Genomic DNA, 20,615 nt, shown 5'->3' with positions numbered 1-20,615 from the left:
GTCATTGCCGCACCACCTCGTGGAAAGCGCGCACGCATGCCTAAATCTATCTCATCCAGATGCTTTTCACCCATGCGAAAGGAATGAGCCATCATCGACGAAGCAGATGTATGTTTCTGACCCCGGCCACCACCGTGAACACCAGCTTCATTTCTTTCTCCGCATCAATATGGGTGCCTCATTCTCAGCGTGCCCGTCTGCAGTGGCCCCTGTTACGAATCGGCCAACGCCGCCGTATTTTCCCCCATCAGCCACCACGTGGGAATCCACCACGTGCGCCCGCGTGTCGGTGAATCGTACTTTCGTGTCTCGACATGAAAGGTCAGACACCTCGCGTTGCAACGCGCCTCCGGCGGTTGCCAGCGGCACCCCCAGATGCCAGCGGCACGCCCAGGCATTCTTCACGGACGTGCGCCCCTCCGCCGTCAGGTGCCAGCACGTCGGTGAGTCACGTCTTGACATGCCCGGCTCAGACGTTTCGCTATCGGCGCGATAAACATTCGATAGCGCGACCCGGCACGTTTCAAGGACACTCTCTCCCATCTCTCGGACTCCACGTGCAACGAAGCCATCAATGACTCACGAACTGTGGAAAGAGCGTTGTGTGTGTCTGTGATGTTCGTGGCGCGTGGCTACTTGTTCGCGTTTGACCATTGTTGCTTTTGGGTATAAATAGAAGCAGCCCAAACGATGAAAATCATTCCTGTCTGAGCAGCGAATCCATGCGGTCGACCAGCGTTGAACCCTCTTGGTGCCAAGGGCAGTCTTGGTGCCAAGGGTAGCTCAAGAGGGTTCAACGCTGGTCGACCACTCTCGACATGTCGTAGACGCTTGAGTCACGGCCCGGGGGTTAAAAAGAAGGTCCCCTTCACCCCGAGTAGTCCGAGTGGCGCTGGCTACCACCCCCAAGTGCAGGAAACATAGTGGTTATCGCACCAGACCGGTATTCTGGAGGTCGTGGGTTCGGATCCCACCCGGTGGGCATTTTTTCACCACTTTCTTTCTGACTCAAAAAATTGTTCATCTGTTTCTATGACCCACCACAATCTCCCCTTCGCTTTCCGAGGTTTTCTTGACTGCCAAACCTTATTTTCTGTCTTATTTTCACCCAGCCCCTCATTTCCCATTTCTGACTCGCTACATGCTTAGCGAGGGCCTCTGTTCTGTGGCAGTCTTGGTGCCAAGGGTAGCTCAAGAGGGTTCAACGCTGGTCGACCGCTCTCGACATGCCGTAGACGCTTGAGTCACGGCCCGGGGGTTAAAAAGAAGGTCCCCTTCACCCCGAGTAGTCCGAGTGGCGCTGGCTACCACCCCCAAGTGCAGGAAACAAAAATACCTTAACATAAATACCCGAGAAAGTGCTGGGAAAATAGCCTCGCCGGTAGCGTAGTGGTTATCGCACCAGACCGGTATTCTGGAGGTCGTGGGTTCGGATCCCACCCGGCGGGCATTTTTTCACCACTGTCTTTCTGACTCAAAAAATTCATCTGTTTGTATGACCTACCACATTCTCCCCTTTGCTTTCCGAGGTTTTCTTGACTGCCAACCCTTACTCTGTCTTAATTCACCGAGCTCCTCATTTGCCATTTCTGATTCGCTATATATATATATATATATGTATCTCCGGCCTTGAACATTATTTTATTTTGCAGTAAAAATCGCGTTAACCAGGAGGATGGTGAGCAGAAGGCATGCATAGCGTTCTGCGTCCGTCTGTGTTGAAATGCTAAAAACGACGGCGTTCCTGGTGATGTGGCCAGTGCAGAGATGGTACTCGCAATTTTAAGCAGTGTATCCAGGGGAATGAAATAGGAAGCGCAGACCTCGGTGAGTTTTGTGAGCGCCTATGCCCCCCCTCCCTTCCCCGCCTGTGCCGCTCCACAACCCTTCACCTCTCCAGCAGCAGCGGCAGCCGCCCCACCACTTACGGTGCTTCCTACAAGGGGCATCAGCCCAATTGAGTCTCGAATTCCTCGGCGCGGGTAGAGGACGGAAGCGAGATCAAGCTCGGGTCGCGACCGTTTCGCGCAGCGTCTCTGGCCCCGCGGTCCTTCACGCCGGCGCCTCTCGCCTCCGTAACTGTCAATGAATCCCAGCGCAGGGACCGCTCTCTCCCAGCCTCTTCTCGCTTCCCGTTGTCAAAGGGGAGGTTGTGGTGGGTCATAGAAACAGATGAAGAATTTTTTGAGTCAGAAAGAAAGTGGTGAAAAAATGCCCGCCGGGTGGGATCCGAACCCAGACCGGTATTCTAAAAGTAAAAGTGAATTTGCGAATAGTTTACACAAACCGTGCCACTTTAAAACCTTCCACAAAAAAAAAAAAAAAAGAATGCTGTTGATGCTGCATCTTTCCTCGTTGAGACCAGGCGGAAATTTCTGACATGGCGGTATCTGGCATGTATATTTCCTCTATACGGGCACAGATATTCGTCGTGGCGCGAGCAGCTTGATAGAAAACCCGCATTGCCTTTATGTTTGTCCTTATTTACTAATGGATTATTTGGAGGACTGAAGCATGAAGCCGGTGCATTTCGAGTTAGTTCATTACTGTGCGCTGCATGCACGCAAGAAAGTATGAAATGAAAGAAAAAATACATAATCTTTGCAGCCTACACATTAAAATCTGTAGGCTGCAACCAAAAAAATTAGCAGTGGCTTAGCTCGGCTAAGCCAGGATATACGTAGCGTGAGCTAAGGTTTAGCTGGTTATTATTAGCTTTCCTGGTTGTCTAGGATTAGCTTGATTATCATGCTTTCTGCTGCTACAATGACACACACACGGTATACGCATTGTGTGACACATGTATAATTATCAAGCGGCCCCGGCACATCATCGTCGATCGCCCCAGAGCTAAGCTGGCTCCACAGGCGCACGCCGGTGTTGCTGCGACGCACGAGCCATCGGTTCCACACCCGGCCACTCCTCGCATGATCATCAAGTGAACCGGGCCGCCACGCGCGGAACGGAGGTCGGTGAAGACGGTGGGCGCGTGGGGTGTGTGAGAGACGCCGGGCAGCGAGCAACGTTCTGTGGGCTGTGCTCATCAGGCGTCCACGGAAATATGCCACCGCTGCCACCCGGAAGCTACGACTGAGGCAGCAAGATTCGAGAGCTCCGCTGAACCTGTGATGTGGCGCTACGGCATCAGAAGTTTGGAAAGGTGAACAATGATGTTCCAGGCTGCTGCGCGCTTGAGCATGGAGTCCGCCGCGGTCACGCCACTGTGGCTCGGGCTCGAACGAAAAGGTGGAGTACGCCGCGATGAGGCTGCTCCGGCTCGGGCTCGAACGAAGGGCCCGCCGCGATGAGGCTGCTGCTGCGCGGGCTCGAACGGTGGCTGGACGTGGTTGAGGCGGGTGGTCCCCTCTCCCAAACCGGTACTGTGGCATTCAGCTGAGCACGAGGTCGCGGGTTCGATTCCCGGCCGCGGCGGCCGCTTTTCTGATGGAGGCGAAAAGCAAAAACGCCCGTGTGTACGAGATTTCGGCGCACGTTAAAGATCCCCAGGTGGTCAAAATTAATCCGGAGCCCTCCACTACGGCGCGCCTCATCGCCTGCGTTGCGTCGGCGCGTTAAACCCCCACAATCGATCGTGGCATTCAGGAGTGCTCCTGGCCGCCGCCTAACCGGTTTCCAGAGTGCGAAGACGCGTGCGGATACGCGTCCCTCTCCGCTGACGACTCGTCTACTCCGCTCCCCGGATCGCTCTCCCGTCAGACGTCCGGGCCCGCAGCCCCCCTGTCTTCTGCCTAGCGCTTCTCGCGACTCGTCTACTCCGCTCCCCGGATCGCCCTCCTCCTCCCTCCTCGGGCTCCTCTTTTAATGCCTTTCGTCGCTTTCTTCCGCTCCTTTCCCCCCCCCCACGCCGTCATTGACCGCTATCCCCTCGTGTCCGCCGGGGACTGTCACAAAAGGAGTTCTTATCGGGAGGTTCGAGTGACGTCTCAAGACGCCACCGAGATGCCCCCTCCAAGGTGAGTCATTGGGGCTTCCCAACGCACTCGCCTCTCCACACAGGCTCCCGAAATTCCCATTGCTGGCCCAGTGACGCCGCGCCCGAGTGCGCGCTGGACCGTTTTTCGAAAGGGTCACAGACCGGTGCCCGTCGCCGATCCTTAGAAGTTCAATGCACACACGCGCACACACATACACTGGTCTAATAGGCCCTGCACAAGATTAGAACCAGTGCTAGTCTCTTTTAGCGCGCCAGTTCCCGAGATTGGTGGTGCTGCCGGATGACACCGTTCCAGTGCGGCGCCATGCGCAATTTCTTGAGGCCAACCACCTGCCGAAGTCTTTTCAGCGAACACGAGCCATCACAGCTCTACCAAACGGAGGAGCACCGGGGCCGAACGTTTACCATATATAATTACAGTATAGGAGCGGTGGCAAGACTCGGTGGCACCCGAGTCATCGGATCCACAAGCCACCTCATCAAGATGATTGCGAAGAGACTTCGCACAACGAAATGCATTACCGTGCGGATGGCGTCGGGAACGAGACCACCCGCGCGTGGGCGTGCGACGAAGCAAGTATCCGCTCCGACCACCCAGCACGGCATGACCCAGACCCTGCAGACGACAGAGCCGCTGCCGAGCAAGAGAGCAGGGCGAAGCTCCGTGCCGCTACACCCCATGACCCACGACCACTGCCAGGAAGACTTCTCAGGGGGGCCCAAGTCCTGGTACACAATATATGAGCCGGGGCTGCTCCTACGGAGGACGTGCTCACAAAGTGGCGGGCATACGTTCCACGACGTTGAAGACACTTGAGAGAAAACCCCCGAGAACTCCAGGGAGACGAACATAGTGACTTGTTCCTCGTGTCATGCGCCAACGAGGCCCCCAATGCAGCACATGCTGCCGGAAGGCTCGAGGGGGCTCGCGGCGGAGAGAAGAGCCCATCTTCCGCCGAACATCAAAGCCCTTCAGGAGTGGGCATCACCTCCTCTCGTCCGCACTCACCGAATCGAGACTGTTATGTCCCTGTGGACTTTCACAAGTAGCGCCGGGATACACAAGAGGTGTAGACGCTCTTACCTTCTTTAACCACCGTCTTCATCCCTGACGAGTCCTTGAGTCCCTCTTTCCGAATAATTATAACAATAATTTTGTCGTCCTGAGGGACTGTATACGTTGGGGTTGTAGTTGCGGGCCGCTGCCACGAAGGGACAGGAAGGCCGCGGCCCTCCGCCCTTTCGTACGCCCTGTGGACAGCCAGGAGTTGGAAGGAGAGGTCACCGCTTTTGAGGCTTCCTCCTAATCCTCTTTGTTACTAAACACAGCGTCGCGTGTTGCAGAACAAGAAACAAAAGCACGCGAGCTGTCCTAAGAGGAGGCGCGATGGCTGCGAAGGCGGGAAGATTTAATTGCATTCACACTAAACTTTCTTACACCCTTTTTGGCCTAAACGGGTGTAAAGATCTTGTCCCATGGCGCACACCTTTAAAAGGTTTTGGCTAACAAAGGGTGTTAGGATTAAAAAAGGTTGTTCTTGTGAACACCCTAAAATAAGGATGTAAGGTTGCTTAACACCCTAAAAATAGGTTGTAAGCAGCGCAGCTACGCGTGACAATGTGGATCGGCGGAGTGCGCAGCATGACATACAGACACATTCAACACTCTCAAGTCACACTTGGACCTCAAATGAATTGAGCAAAAAAACCAACGGAATGCATGGGGAGAGCGAGTACATACTCAGAAATACATCTGCTCTTCTTACTTTTATTGCTTGTATTCACTGGCGAGGCGCGCATGGAGGCAACCGTGTGAGTGCGCCGTCACTGGTTACGCCGGGCTCCGCGGGATGGCGGTACTTGTCCGTGCTGAGCACTTGCACGTTTCAGACTCCACCTCACCGAACGCAAAGTATTGCCTCGAGTCCAATGTGAGTGCGATTAATAACATCTCTGTTGACCCCACCGTGGAGAATCGGGTTGAAACGGAGCAGACGACGCACGCCGGTGTTTTTTTTTTCTTCGGCGTGCGCGCGTAGTGGCCCAAGCCGCGCCACATGGAGGAAAGTATTCTTTCCTCCATGCCGCGCCATGTGTGCGGCGCATCGCATAGAGTTGTAAGACATTCTATGGCGCATCGGCCATGTATGTGCATGCGTTGGTCTGTGGCTGTTTCCAGTGTTGCCAAGCGAAGAAATTGACAGCTAAACTTTTTAACGAATACCACCTATAGCCAGCAGAGGAAAGTGTTGAAGTTGGTCAACACCCTTTTTTCCACACCAAAAGGGTGTAGAGCTAGCCACGAATAAGGGTGTTGAGATTCAAGAAAAAGGGTATAATGGCCTCTCAACACCCTTTCCCCCGGCTAAACTTCTTCACGCCCTTTTTGACCAAAAAGGGCGCAAAAAAGTTTAGTGTGTTGAACAAACCTTTGTTCAATTCATCAATAGAGGAATGAGACAGAGAGGAATAGCGCGGGAAGTGGCATCAAAAAGCGAAGAACAGCACTGCTCTGCATTTCCGACGTTTTCACGTTGAGTGTAACTGCTTTAATTTTTTTCTTTATACAGTCGAACACGGATATATCGAACACGGGTATATCGAATTATTGTCTATATCGAACTCATGAATTATCCCCTTGAAAATTCAGAGTAAAAGTATAGGGATTCGTACGTTTATATCGAACGGTATTTTTCCCGACATTGGGTATATCGAACGCCGCGCGAGCTGAAAGGTGCTCTTCGGCGGTCGCTGCACCCCCGATTTCCGCGGTCGCTTAGTGCCTTCGCCGAAACCCGACAGGGACAGAAGCCGGGGCCTCGGAGCGCCACGCTTGCCTTCTCATGGATAACTGGTCGGCCAACCAAACCACCTGCGACCTCGACAACATCGAGCTCAAGTTTCTGCCTCCGAACACAACAGCCAGGCTGCAGCCGCTCGACCGCTCGACTAAGTCGTTCAAGCTTGGGTACAGGAGGCGACTCCTCGATAGTCTTTTGATGAACCTCCGCGTGGGTACCGAGCTTAAAGTTGACCAGCTGGGGGCCATACACATGATGAGGGGTGCCTGGAACAGCGTAAAGCAGAGCGTGGCCAACTGCTTCCGGAAGGCAGGCTTCGTGACGGCTGAATTTTCGGAAGCTTGCGAAGACGGCGACGACGACGAAGAGGGCATGGACGACACGTTTCGCGAGCTGTCGTCCCTTTTCCCGGCTGCTGTTCCAGCCGGAGTGTCTGCTGGCAACTTCGTGAGCACTGACAGCAATGTTTAGGCTGTTCCAAGCGCCAGTGACGAGGATATCGTAGCTGCGGTTGCAGGAACTCAGGCTGATAGCACGGGTGGCGAAGATCGTCCGGACGAGGATGTGGCTACACGATCGTACCCCACCGGTGAAATGGCGGCTGCGTTCAGCTTCATTCGACGTAGTTGCGGCGACATGGAAGGAACTGGGCTGTCGCACTTGGATATCCTCGAGAAGATCGAGACCACCGTCTTTAATTACATATACAGAACGAAGAAGCAGGCCAAGATCAGTGATTTCTTTGCACGCAAATAAAGCATCCTGTTCCGTCGTTAGTGCGGAATTAGTTGTCATTCATGAAGGCGCCGATCGGTAAGCGGTCGTCCGCCACAGGTGAGGTTTCAGGCCATATTTTTTATATCGAATTTTTCATATATCGAACTATTTCGCGATCCCCTTGGAGTTCGATATATCCGTGTTCGACTGTATTCTTTTATTTTATCTTTCCCCGTTTCTAATTAACGTTTCTACAGACGACAACAATTCGGTTACGGCCAGGTAGTGTACAATGCCTGCCTAGCTGGTCAATCCCTCTGACAGTCGGCGCAATTGTTTCTCGTGGTCGCCCGTGCGGGGTGCGCGAGCCGCGTGCAAGGTCACTCGCGCCGCGCTGCCGTGTTCGAATTCTCGCGATGGCGGTGAATGTGACGGCCCTGATTATGCTCGTCTGCTACTACTGGGCCGTCGTGTTCCTGGGCGTGTGGGCCGGCCGCAAGGCGCACTCCCGCCGAGGCAGCGCGCAGCAATCGCGCGCCAGCGCCGAAAGCATGTCTCGCAAGGAGGACGAACGCTTCCTGATGCGGCTCATCGTCGCCAACCGACATATGCCGCTGATCCTTGGCATCGGCTCCATGACAGGTACGAGCACTGGCGGTAGCTCGCTGTAGTACGCGATAGCACTTGTTAACAGCGCAGCTGTTGTAGGTCGAGCCCTTTCGTCCGTCGTCACGCAGGGACACAGAACATGCGGGACGCTGCAGCAGGTTCCCAGAGGCGCTGGCGGTATCGCAGAAACCGGTTCCCAGTCCCACCGACAGATGGCGCAGTGGTCTTTCACGGCGTAAAATAGAGAGGCTTTAGCACAGCGGGGAGGGACTAGCAAGCCTCCCGCCACGTACGTTTAGCTGCCGGTTCCTCTGCGCGAGCCATAGAGGGCGTCCTCGAGTATCAGTCCCTAGAGCCACTAAATAAGCTACGCTTTATTAAATAAGCTACTCTTTAAATAAGCTACGGTTTATTTAGTGACGCTATCAGTCCCAGTCCCCGGGTCGTCTGCGGACTGCCCGAGACGCGATCCGGCGCTCGATTTTCCCTACGGGACTTCCGGTCCGAACGCAGTCCTCGGACCACAGAGCAAGAATCCTCGGACTGCCCGCGGATCGTCCAGGACTGGTTAATCGAGGATGCCCAGAATTTGCGCTGTGCGGAGGAGGAGGAATCGCTTTATTGAGCCGTAAGCTGGTTTACGGAAGCGGTGCGGCCGCCAGTTTGAGGCAGGCGGCGACGTTGGCAGCACGCGTGACCAGAAGTATCTGGACCTCTGTGTCCGGACTGCCCGCGGATCGTCCAGGACTGGTTAATCGAGGATGCCCAGAATTTGCGCTGTGCGGAGGAGGAGGAATCGCTTTATTGAGCCGTAAGCTGGTTTACGGAAGCGGTGCGGCCGCGGGTTTGAGGCAGGCGGCGACGTTGGCAGCACGCGTGACCAGAAGTATCTGGACCTCTGTGTCCGGACTGCCCGCGGATCGTCCAGGACTGGTTAATCGAGGATGCCCAGAATTTGCGCTGTGCGGAGGAGGAGGAATCGCTTTATTGAGCCGTAAGCTGGTTTACGGAAGCGGTGCGGCCGCCAGTTTGAGGCAGGCGGCGACGTTGGCAGCACGCGTGACCAGAAGTAACTGGACCTCTGTGTCCGGACTGCCCGCGGATCGTCCAGGACTGGTTAATCGAGGATGCCCAGAATTTGCGCTGTGCGGAGGAGGAGGAATCGCTTTATTGAGCCGTAAGCTGGTTTACGGAAGCGGTGCGGCCGCGGGTTTGAGGCCGGCGGCGACGTTGGCAGCACGCGTGACCAGAAGTATCTGGACCTCTGTGTCCGGACTGCCCGCGGATCGTCCAGGACTGGTTAATCGAGGATGCCCAGAATTTGCGCTGTGCGGAGGAGGAGGAATCGCTTTATTGAGCCGTAAGCTGGTTTACGGAAGCGGTGCGGCCGCCAGTTTGAGGCAGGCGGCGACGTTGGCAGCACGCGTGACCAGAAGTAACTGGACCTCTGTGTCCGGACTGCCCGCGGATCGTCCAGGACTGGTTAATCGAGGATGCCCAGAATTTGCGCTGTGCGGAGGAGGAGGAATCGCTTTATTGAGCCGTAAGCTGGTTTACGGAAGCGGTGCGGCCGCGGGTTTGAGGCCGGCGGCGACGTTGGCAGCACGCGTGACCAGAAGTATCTGGACCTCTGTGTCCGAACTGCCCAGGGGCCAGCGCTCCCTCCCGCTGCTCTTCATTAACAATGGCTGGAAAGGGACCTTGAGGACAGGCCCACATGGAGTGGACCAGCGAATTCGGTGCAGAAGAGCTCGGCGGGTCAAGCAAGGAGCTCCACTGTTTCGGCAGATTTCACACTGGGTGGAACAGGGTTTAATTGTTTTATCTGCCCTATCGTGCATTTTTAAAGCAAATCTTTCTACCTGTACCAGCAAACGGTTCTTTCGTGGCGTGCGGGACAAGAAACTCCCAACGCGGCTGGGGAGGAGGAGGGCCGTTTTCACTCATGGAGCACAGTGTAGATGGCGCGGCGAATGGTTACCCAGCGTTCCCCGCGTGCTGGAGCCTGCTCCCCGGCGGCCGCGTTGGCGGGACACATACCGTCGGGTTTGCCGTCTGCTTTAGCGACGGTTGTTTTTGACCTGTTTTGGCGCAGCTTCGCGTACATTGCGCGCTTCCTTCGCACGGATTGATTAACTTGTTCGACAGCACCTCCAGGGTAACCCGGGTCCGACGGAATTAAGTGGTCGTACGGCAAAGATACGTTAAGAATTGGGTTGCAGGGCGGGAAAACAAAATGTAGAGACCACATACAGACATCTGGCCTATACAGAAACGCCACCTTTCACTTCGTTCTCTAAATTGGTGAATACCAATTCTGCTGTTTCTAAGAGGTATTAAAAAAGACGAAAGGAGTAACTGGTTTTGATAGATAGCGATTATAAAAGTTCCCTCAGCTTTCTCGCAATTCTCAAACTTACTAAACTAACTAGTTTTGAAAAAATTACGCCCGCCTCCCCTCGCGGGAACCCTGGTGTGACGCGACGCTGAGGGGGTTCAAGCGCAAGCGGAGAGCAACCGTCGACCGAAAGGCCGCCGGCGAGAGAGAATGCAGCACCGCGCGCAGCGCCGCCCAACGGCGGGCTGAGAGCGCGCTGGGCCGCACACCCGCAGATGTTGAGAGAGAGTGTTTGCTCTCACCTGGGCACGCGCCGGCGCCAGTGCGTCTGCCGCGGCTATGACGCAACACAATCCAACACAATCCACTTTAATCAAATCCAAGCCAATCCAATCCAATCCAATGCCCCTCGCGAGAAAGTGTTCGCTATCGGAGAGGAGAGGCGTGAGCGGAGGAGAGTGCGGACGCCGCCGACGACGACGGACGCACGCAGGGAGGACAGGGCCGCCGACAAGAGATGCTCTCAGCGTCGCATCTAATAGGTATAAATGGGAATCGCTAAGCTCACCGGCCGAACTGTTTCGGTGTATGCGCTTGTGTCGCGCGGTGGTGTAGCTAGCACATCATGATAGCTGGGTCCCCCTGTCTCACCCTTCTAAAGACGCTCCTCTCCGTTTTCTTGCTGCCGAATCACGGCCGGGCTACAGCGGTGGCGTCCGCCACTCTATCCCGGCCTTGGCAGGCGCTTCTGCGTTCGGAACCGTGCCCCCGCGAATTCTAGGTAACAGCTGGCAGAACCCCTGGTTTCACTCCTTGTAGAGTAACGTGTGTGAATTAAAGTGACGCCGCATGCGCGATTGTTGTGGGTGTCGTTTAAAGCTTTGCTTTCCAACCACCTCAACAGCGTGGAATGGAGCCAATTTTTTTACCTTTGAATATGGTGCGTGCCTCAGCTCCAGCGAAAAATCAAAGACAAACTAAGTCGATCTTATTTATGGGGTGTACCACGGACGCCCCGGTCATCCCGTTTGTCGCTCGCCTCCTTAGGTAATGTACCACGCCCATTCGGCGTATACCTGGTTTCTTATTTAGGCGGTGTACCGGTTCACCCCGTTTCTCCCTTTCATCTTTTTCAGCGGTGTACCGCATTCACACGCATACACCTTCTTCATAGTTTAGGCGGAGTACCCAGTCCACCTTCTTTAGTTAGTGCGCATGTGCTACGTTCGCTCGGCATATACTTACACTAGCTTGTTTTGGAGATGCACCCCGCTCGCCCCGTATCAGCCCTACTACCTTCTTCAACTGGTGAACCAAGCTCACAGCTCATACCTCCTTTCTGATTTAGGCGGCGTAGCCCGTTCTCAATTTTTTTTTTCAGGTAGTGAACCCGGTATCTTCCTTCTGTTTCCTTAGATGCATGCCCTACGTTCACCCGCCATTTACTTCCTTTCTTATTTAGGCGCTGCATCCCGTTCACCCCGTGTCTACGCCGTATATCCTTGAGGAGGTATATCGCCATAGCGATCGTCAGCAAATCGGCGGCATACTGGTGCACTATATCGGCGGGAGAATGACGCGAGCGAAACGCACTCACGAACGCACTTCACTCTTTTAAAATGGTGGCTCTTGTGGGGTCCTTCATGCAAACCAGCGGAGAGAATGGTATGATACACGCTACAGGACAACTCACTACACTGAATACTACAAACCAGAGTTACACCAGTCTCCGCCCGGGATCAGAACCAACATGGAAACAAGCAACCACCTCTGGTTGCTTCGGAGAATCCTGAACACAGACTCAACAAGAGGGCCACTAGACTACATCCTGCCGGTCGACATGAAGAAAGCCTTAGACAATGTCAAGCAGAAACACATTCTATATAATTTGGCCAATCTGATCCAAATCTGACCCCCTGCCATATTCCTGGAATCCCGACGAATTCCACATCGGAGCCCCGGCCTGTCACCTACTATTTCGATCGGGGTGTTCCCCAGGAATCGATTTCGGGCCTCCTGCTCTTCAATGTGCCCGTGCCTATACTGGGGCCTAACAACTATACATCACCATTTGGCCAAAGTTATGGCCACCGAACTCCAGGCTGTACTCATTGCAGTAGATGAAACTTGTCCAAAACAGACTCACTCCAGCGCCTGAAAAACTGAACTCCTTGGTGTCAATGGCAGGCGGAGTGCACTCTTGGTAGAGCAGGCAATAAAGTTAACGCTAGGGCAACATGGAATCAATGCTAAACGCGGGCATGTCAGAATTCCTATGCATAGCTGCAACACGGGCAACCATTCGACCATGGAACTCAAAAAGCAATGGCCCGCTGTCTTACACACTATCAAACGCGTCTCCAACAAATTCGGAGGAACACAGAATGCTTCCTGTACAACCCTTTTGACATCTATTGCAATCGGTGAAATCACCTACGGGGGTATGGTCACAACCCTGTCAAAAACAACCGAAAAACATTGCGAGTCCTTCACCGACACATCCTTCGGATGGTCACGGGCCTTTCCAAGTTCACTGATGTACACAAACTGCTGGAACTAACACTTGTACCGCCAATCGAGGACATCCTCAGAAGTTTTTTAAGAGTAGAAAAACTGTGCGTCAAAGACAAGACTAGTGCAAAGGGGGCAGGACGGGCGGTCCCCTCCTGTCTTCTTTGTACTAGTCTTGTCTTTGACGCGCAGTTTTTCTAAATTCCTGTACCAACTAGCCCAACAACATGCTGTACCAATCCTCAGAAGTATTTAGCCGTCCTGGGAGAACAGACTGCAACTCACATTACAAGGCCAAGAAACCTTGCTTTGGGACACCCGACACGTCTGTAGAACCCCGCAGGAGAAACAACCACCACGGTTTTCTATACATGTACCCCACCAAGACTTCCATGCCCCTCACAACTGGCACCACACCCACCAATCTTGCTCCGTGGCGCCGACTTCGCTCTCTCCGGCGGGCCCGTAATGTCCATCACTCGCGGAGCACAATGTAGATGGCTCAGCGAAAGGGCCGCCGGCTAAGCGACCGGCGTTTCCCCGTGCGCCGGCGGGCGCGTTGGCGCGACGCATTCCGTCGGCTTTTGTCTTCTGCTTCGGCGACGGTAGTTTTGTGCACGGAGTGCTTTGGGCCTGCTTTGACGCCGCTTCGCGTTCATTTCGCTCCTCCTTCGCACGGCTTGGTTAACTTGTTCGACAGCACCTTCTGGGTAACCCGGACCCGAAGGAATTGAGTGGTCGTACGGCAATGATGCGTTAAGGATTGGTTTGCATGGCGGGAAAACAAAATGTAGAGACCACATATAGACATATGGCTGCTATACAAACAGTACCTTTTGCGCAGTGCTTGCCGAAAATGCGACTCCGTTTTGTAAATTTGTGAACACCAATCCGGCTGTGTAATAACAGGTTTTACAAAAGGTGAAGGAGCAACTGGTTCTGTCTGATCAATGACGATTATAAAAGTTTCCGCAGCTTTCTCGCAGTTTTCCAACTTACGTCCAAAACAGAGTGTGCCTAGAACATGGACCGGCACTCACACGCTTATCAGAAAAGAACAGAAACGCGATAACATCACCCGCGAATGCCCGCGACGTAGCAATCTGCTCAAGATCAAGGCCCTGACAGTGCGGTCCTTTTCACAGGCCTTCATTTCGCGACATTTGAATTCGTCCGGACCTTATATCTCTGTGGTGATGACTCGCCGAAAGAAAAGATTTAACAAGCCAGTTGTTTTTCCGGTCAGCCGCCTAAAGAAAAAGAAAAAAAAAAACGCCGGGAACCATGGAAGTTCCAAAATTGCAGCCATACAAATCGCAGCGTTTTATTTGGAGTCCGCAGCATTATCGACGAGATAACACGACCTTGGAGCGATAGTGAACATCGGGCGGTAAGTTGTGGCATGAGTTAAAATGAAGATTGCGTTTGATATTTTTGGGTGCCTTATCAAGCTGACAGTGTTTTTGTACACTTAATACAACAGGGCAGCCGTCCCATTCAGTTATTGGCACAGAAATGTGCATCATTGCCGTTTGCCGATGGAGACTCCAGGCGACCCTTGTAAGCGTTGTTCATGCGCAGAAGCAGCGTAAATAATTAAGCACGCGGCCAGAGAGCGGGCTAATATTAGAGGGTAATTTTTCCGCTGCATTGATTTGTCGCAAGCATAATCACGCTAGAATGTATGTTGTGGCGTTTTATATTACTCTTGCTCATTCTTTGGTGCTTCTGAAGTCGTCGTCGTTCAGTTGCGTCTTACATCTGCTGGGTTAGTACAATATTTTTAGCGGGTCTTCATAATGTCAGAATAAACGCTCCCTGATAGGGAATAAGCGATCGCCATGGATGCGGTGGGGTGCAATTATCGGCGCCGTCTATTGCGGCCGCGCACGGGTGTTTAAATTCCGCGCGTGCACGCATGCCTCCTGCGTAGTAGGACAGGCATGAGACAGACGTCGCTGCGAAATAAAAGACGCCTCTGGGGAGTGCGAAGAAGGGAAGAGCCATGTACAGAGGCAGAGCGACGAGAGGGCGAACGAAGGAGGAAGAGAGCAAAGGGAAAGCTGGGCCGCCGGCGGCGCCTGGACATTATCGGCCCGAGCAAAAGATTTTTTCTGGGCCACAGTCGGCGCTCCTCCTTATATCTTGCTCCGTGATCCAATCCAATCCAATCCAAATCCAATCCAAGCCAAGCCAAGCCAAGCCAATCGAATCCAATCCAATGCCCCGCGCGAGAGAGTGTTCGTTATCGGAGAGGAGAGGGGGAGAGTGGCTGCGGACAACGGACGCACGCGGACAACAACGGACGCACGCAGGAAGAACAGGGCCGCCGACAGGAGATGCTCTGAGCGTCGCATCTAAAAATCCCGGGTCATCTACACTAACGTGAAACCTGGGGAGGGGCGAAGCATGTAGTGTTGCAAGGTTCTCTCTTGTCTCCCTTGGCGCCGGAGAAGCGCCGTTGGGAGGAGCATTCACGCCCTTGCTGAGGCGGTGGCGCCCTCTCTTGCGTTGAAACGTATTTAAGCAATGAAATGAGAAAGACTGGCCGTAACTTGTCTTATTGTCACACGCAGCCGCATGCTCAGAAGTATACTTTACAGGTTGCAACCTGGCGTTCGAAACCAATTTATAGATAGAATTTAACAAATTTTTTGCTAATATTGCAATAAAATCCTGATTATTCCTGTATTTTAAATTTAAGTCAGATTAGTTTATTTTTAACCAGTTTTATCCATTACACACTTGGTTTTGACCGTCGCTTGACAACTTCATTTACCGTGACATGAGACGGCGACGGGAGACGCCGACAGTCCGAGCTTCTTATGTGCTTCGCTCCTAAAATTTTTTGGGTTGACATTCAGTGCCGATTCGTAATGGTGTGTGAAGGCGGTGAAGTGAACCAATGGTAACAGCGTGGGCACGAGGACAGAGTAAGGAAAACACACGACAGCCGCTGTTAGAACTTAGCACTCGTGTCGCGCGTCTTCCTTCTTTGTCCTCGCGTATGTGTGACGCGTGCTCCGAGTGCTTCACTCTACGCCCTTTTCTTTTCAGCTACGTGGGTGGGCGGCGGCTACCTGAACGGCACAGCCGAGGCGGTGTACACGCGAGGCATCCTGTACTCCCACGCCCCCGTGGGATACGCAATCAGCCTGATCTTGGGTGAGCCCTCCTGCCTGTTATATATACAGCTTGCTCTCTTTGGGGCGCCACAACGGGGGGCGTGCTTTCTTTCTCTCTCTCTCCCTCACTGGAAGTGTATAACACCGTGAAGACTTCTCTTGGCTTGCCCGTATCCGCCCGGATCTCCTAACGGGAATTTTTTGCCACGTGGTCTACTCGGTGTTAGCATTTCTTCATAAAACTGGACTCACAGAACATTGTAAATTGTTGATCATATAACTGTCTCACCCGAAATATATGTGCGTGTCACGTGTTTGTTTTGTACTGATGCGAGTGTGTAAGCACATTTTAACGCCACTTTCAAAGTTGCACCCACGTCCGGTGTAGTTTCTTCCTTCCCCTCGGCCTAAGGCCAGCTAATTAACAGAATACATTCCGACTAATGATTGGCCCGCTGCCACTAATTTTGGCTCATCCGCAGGGGCACGATTCATTCGCCGGTTGTCCAGGCCCCAGGGGCCGGCCTGAGGTGCCAGTCTTTTGCGGTAGCTGCAGCTATAGGATGAGATGGGTCTTGAGCTGACAGCAAAGCAGCCAAAGCAGCAAAGCATGGCGCGACAGTGAACCAGTATAAATAAAAGCGGCCGAAGACAGGTTAATCACTCACCAACGAACGAGAAAGTAGCGCAAATTAGAGTTAGATTCAATACAACCACAGCGGGCAACTCAAAATGTGGAACAGCTGAGTGAAATGGACTATCAGACAACATAGAAATCTGTCTCTTTAAATAGTTCCCTCTTGATCGCCACTCCTTCACTCCTTACGGCCTCCTCGCCACTCTGTTCCCCGGTGCTCTCCCGCCGAGGTTTCACACGACGACGACGACGGATTCTTGCGTACTAGCACTACGGCTCGCGCAGTTAGAAGACATAGGTAGAGGAGATAACAATCGCAGCTATACAAGGGCGCGTCAAAAGGCACTCGGTGTGTGCCTGAGGCGATGTGGCGAGGTGCACTTACGCACCACTTGGGCTTCAAGCACAGAAACGAACACAAAACAGCTTGATCTGTCTTTCCATGCGGTGGCTTTAAATGAGCGACATTAATAAGAATTGCCTCGGAAAGGAAATGTATTCTGCGTCAAACGTCTCCCGCGGCTCCCCTGCATGCGTGCACAATGTCTATATTCCGGCTTGACCCGGGTTGCGCATCAATAAACATTTTCATGTTCCACGATAAACAACAAGAAAACAGGGTTCATGAACCCCCCCCCCCCCCAAAAAAAAAAAAAAAAAAAACGTGTTAAAGCCAAAACTACGCACCACTGCGCTAAAAGCATAGCTGGCCGAGGCATTGTGGTTGTGTCTAGCCCCTATCCTCCTGAGTGAACATCAAATGCCCAAGCACGTTTTCTCCTGTTAAATAGCATACTTAATAAAATAAAAAGGCCGATCTCGCGAAGGCTAGAAAATTACTCCCACCTCCCCTCGCGGGAACCCCTGTGTAGATGCGACGCATAGGGGGTTCCGTTGTTGTTTCCGTTAGGTTGATTCACGCGATGAATACATCGCGTGAAACGTGCCGTGAACCCCCTGCCGCGGGTATGACGCAACGTGGCGCGGCTATGACGCAACACAATCCAACACAATCCACTTTACTCCAATCCAAATCAAATCCAATCCAAATCCAATCCAAGCCAAGCCAAGCCAATCGAATCCAATCCAATGCCCCTCGCGAGAGAGTGTTCGCTATCGGACAGGAGAGGGGGTGAGCGGCGGAGAGCGCAGCTCGCGCGGCGAGGAGAATGGGGGAGGGGTGTGGACGGACAACGACAACGCCGTATGGAGGGACAAGGCGAGTGAATGAGATGCCGTCGCATCTAAAATCGGACGGCTGGATTAAAGTAAAGTGAAGACCATTGCTTCACGAAACCGCATTCAACCACCGGGGACCGAACCCGGTCCTCCCTAGTCAAGAAGAAACACATTTATTAACGCCCTGCATTTCTACAAAAATGCGGATATCGCGGAAGTTCCACATGTAATCGCTATAATGGAGTAAATCGAGATAATTGGGCGAACAAAATATTGAAAAACTAAAGAATAAGAAAAATATAAAATCATTACGGAAAATGGCGAACCCTGTAACGCCCTGCATTTCCACAATAATGCAGATTTCGCGAACGTTCCAAATGTAATAGTTGTAATATTGTAACGTGGCGGCAGATGCACATGAACCATGAGGCGATGAAGCGATGTATTTACAAGACTATTTACAGGCAGGCATAACCAAGCACGGCTTGGCTGCGCCGCGCACACAGCTCTTCGTCGTCATGATCCTTGGTGGTGGGCCATGGCGCCACGGGGATTGTCCGCCACGTCCCGTGACGTGGAGATAATTGTAAATGTAAATTGTAAATTGTAAATGGAGATAATTGGTCGAACGAAATGTTGAAAAACTAAAAAAATAAGAAAAATATATAAAAAATACGGAGAATGTCAAAACGCATGCCATTTCCACATAACGCAGATTTCGCGAAAGTTCTACCTGTAGTCGTTATAATAGCGTAAATGGACATAATTGGTCGAACGAAATTTTGAAAAACTCAATAAATCAGAAAAATATAAAATAATTACGGAAAATGGCGAACCGTGTGACGCCCTGCATTTCCACAATAATGAACCTTTCGTGAAAGCTCCCAATGTAATCGTTGTAATAACGTAAATGGAGAATTGGTCTAACGAAATTTAAAAAAAGAAATTTTTAGAAACTAAAGAAATAATAAAAATATAAAATAATTACGTAAAATGGCGAACCGTGTAACACCCTGCATTTCTAACACAATAAAGATTTCGCAAAAAGTTTCATTGCAATCGTTATAATAGCCGTGATTGGAGATAATTGGTCGGACAAGATTTAGAAAAAAAATTGTATGAAAAAAACTCACACTCACGACAGGCGGTATAAGAATGCTACGGATTAGTAGGTAATTCTCTGAATTTCTGCAGAATTTTTTGCGGGCACAGTTAGTTGACGATGAGCCAAGTTCTCTACTAGACCACGCCAAAGCATTGCTTAGTTCAGTAGACTTGGAGCATTGTAAAAAAATTAAAGCCATTCCCCTCAATGTGAAAGCTGTCGGAAGTGCAGAGCAGTGATTCGCCCTAACGGGCTGTAGCGGCGTTCTCCGCTCACTGTTACCAACAAATGCAATTCCAATTTCCCGCCTTCGCAGTGCTCGCGCGCCCCCTACCTGAAACTGCGCCAGCGGGAGTTCTGTTCTCTTTGTGCTTTTCTCCCCGCACGTGCCGGCATTGCACTGCCACATTTTGCGTTTACTACCGTAAAAACCAGCCCAACGGGCGTCCTTAACTCAAGGAACGCGGGCGCTGCCGGCTAATTACGTTTATTTTTCCTCAAATGCACCTTTAGTTTTCTTTGCGCTAAACAACGGGAAGATGTATGACAAGCGCCAGCGTTTTACGAGTTTCGAACGCTTATGCCTATATCAACCGCTTGGCTTTCGAAGCCTCTGGGGCTCTGGGGTACGCCGCGAACAACAACGGATCGAGCGAGAGAGCTAAAACGACAAGCAGAGCGCCTAAAAAAAAAAAAAAAAAAGCGTAGGTCTCACCGAGACTCGAACTCGGATCGCTGGATTCAAAGTCCAGAGTGCTGACCATTACACCATGAGACCGCACGCTGACGCTCAGGAATCGAACCCGGGCCTTCCCAGCGAAAGCCGGGTGCTCTGGCCACTAGACCATTCCGGAGACGCGGCTGGAATTACGAAAAGGCTGTTCTTCCCTTGGAGAAAAGAAGGCCTCTCTTTTTGCTTCTTAAAGACGGTGGCGTCGTCGGGTGAGAGAACAAGCAGCTGGCTGCGACGCAAGCGTCCGCGTCTGCTCGCAACGTCACGCGGGTTGCGTTCCATAAAAAGGAGGTCAGCTCCCCGTCGTGCAGAAAACCGCCGTGTATCGCGGCGCAGGGCATTTATTTACGGGCCGCAATTTGAAGGGTTACTTTTCCCGACGCTCGCTAATCGGCCGGGCAATGGACATATTCTTCGTCTCTATATAGTCCTTATATAAGAATGAGAGGCAATATATTGTAGGTATTTCAAGCAGACTGCTTGAAACCATTGAGCCCGACGCGGCTGGAGCAGTTCTTTCACTGACGCATGCAAGAAAGATCTATGTAGCGAAAGTTTTGAACCATTTTAGAACTATAAATTTTGCGACGGTGACTACTAACCATAAAGACTTGAAATTTTGTATAGCTATAAAGTGCTCTTTGTGAACCAACGCTACATAATTCGTTTTGTGAAATGTCATACTTCGGACTGACATCTCATGACTATTTTGTGTATCTCTGCGCTGAAACTTATTGGTGCACGCAAGCACCAAACTTGGAGATTATATTTGGTTCCGCTACGGGCATTGCGTGCCGGTGGAGCCGGAATGAATCAACAAAAGGAGTAGTACATATAGCCAACGTCAATAAAAAATCAATGACTCACTATTACAAATGTGAAGAACAGTGACACCGCCTTTACTG

The 20,615-nt window shown here is 52.2% G+C and overlaps 1 non-coding gene across 1 annotated transcript; it reads right to left on the bottom strand.

Annotated features, from left to right (window-relative positions):
• Positions 1–19,683: 19,683 nt before the first annotated feature.
• Trnaq-uug (transfer RNA glutamine (anticodon UUG)) lies at positions 19,684–19,755 on the bottom strand. Its single transcript has one exon. It is a non-coding gene; the product is annotated as a tRNA-Gln (tRNA).
• Positions 19,756–20,615: the final 860 nt, after the last annotated feature.

Source organism: Haemaphysalis longicornis, unplaced genomic scaffold (assembly GCF_048455015.1).
Source record: "Haemaphysalis longicornis isolate Haplotype H1 unplaced genomic scaffold, Haemaphysalis longicornis Haplotype H1 scaffold_7, whole genome shotgun sequence".
NCBI classification, from domain to species: domain Eukaryota; kingdom Metazoa; phylum Arthropoda; class Arachnida; order Ixodida; family Ixodidae; genus Haemaphysalis; species Haemaphysalis longicornis.
This window is presented reverse-complemented; position numbering and strand designations above follow the sequence as displayed.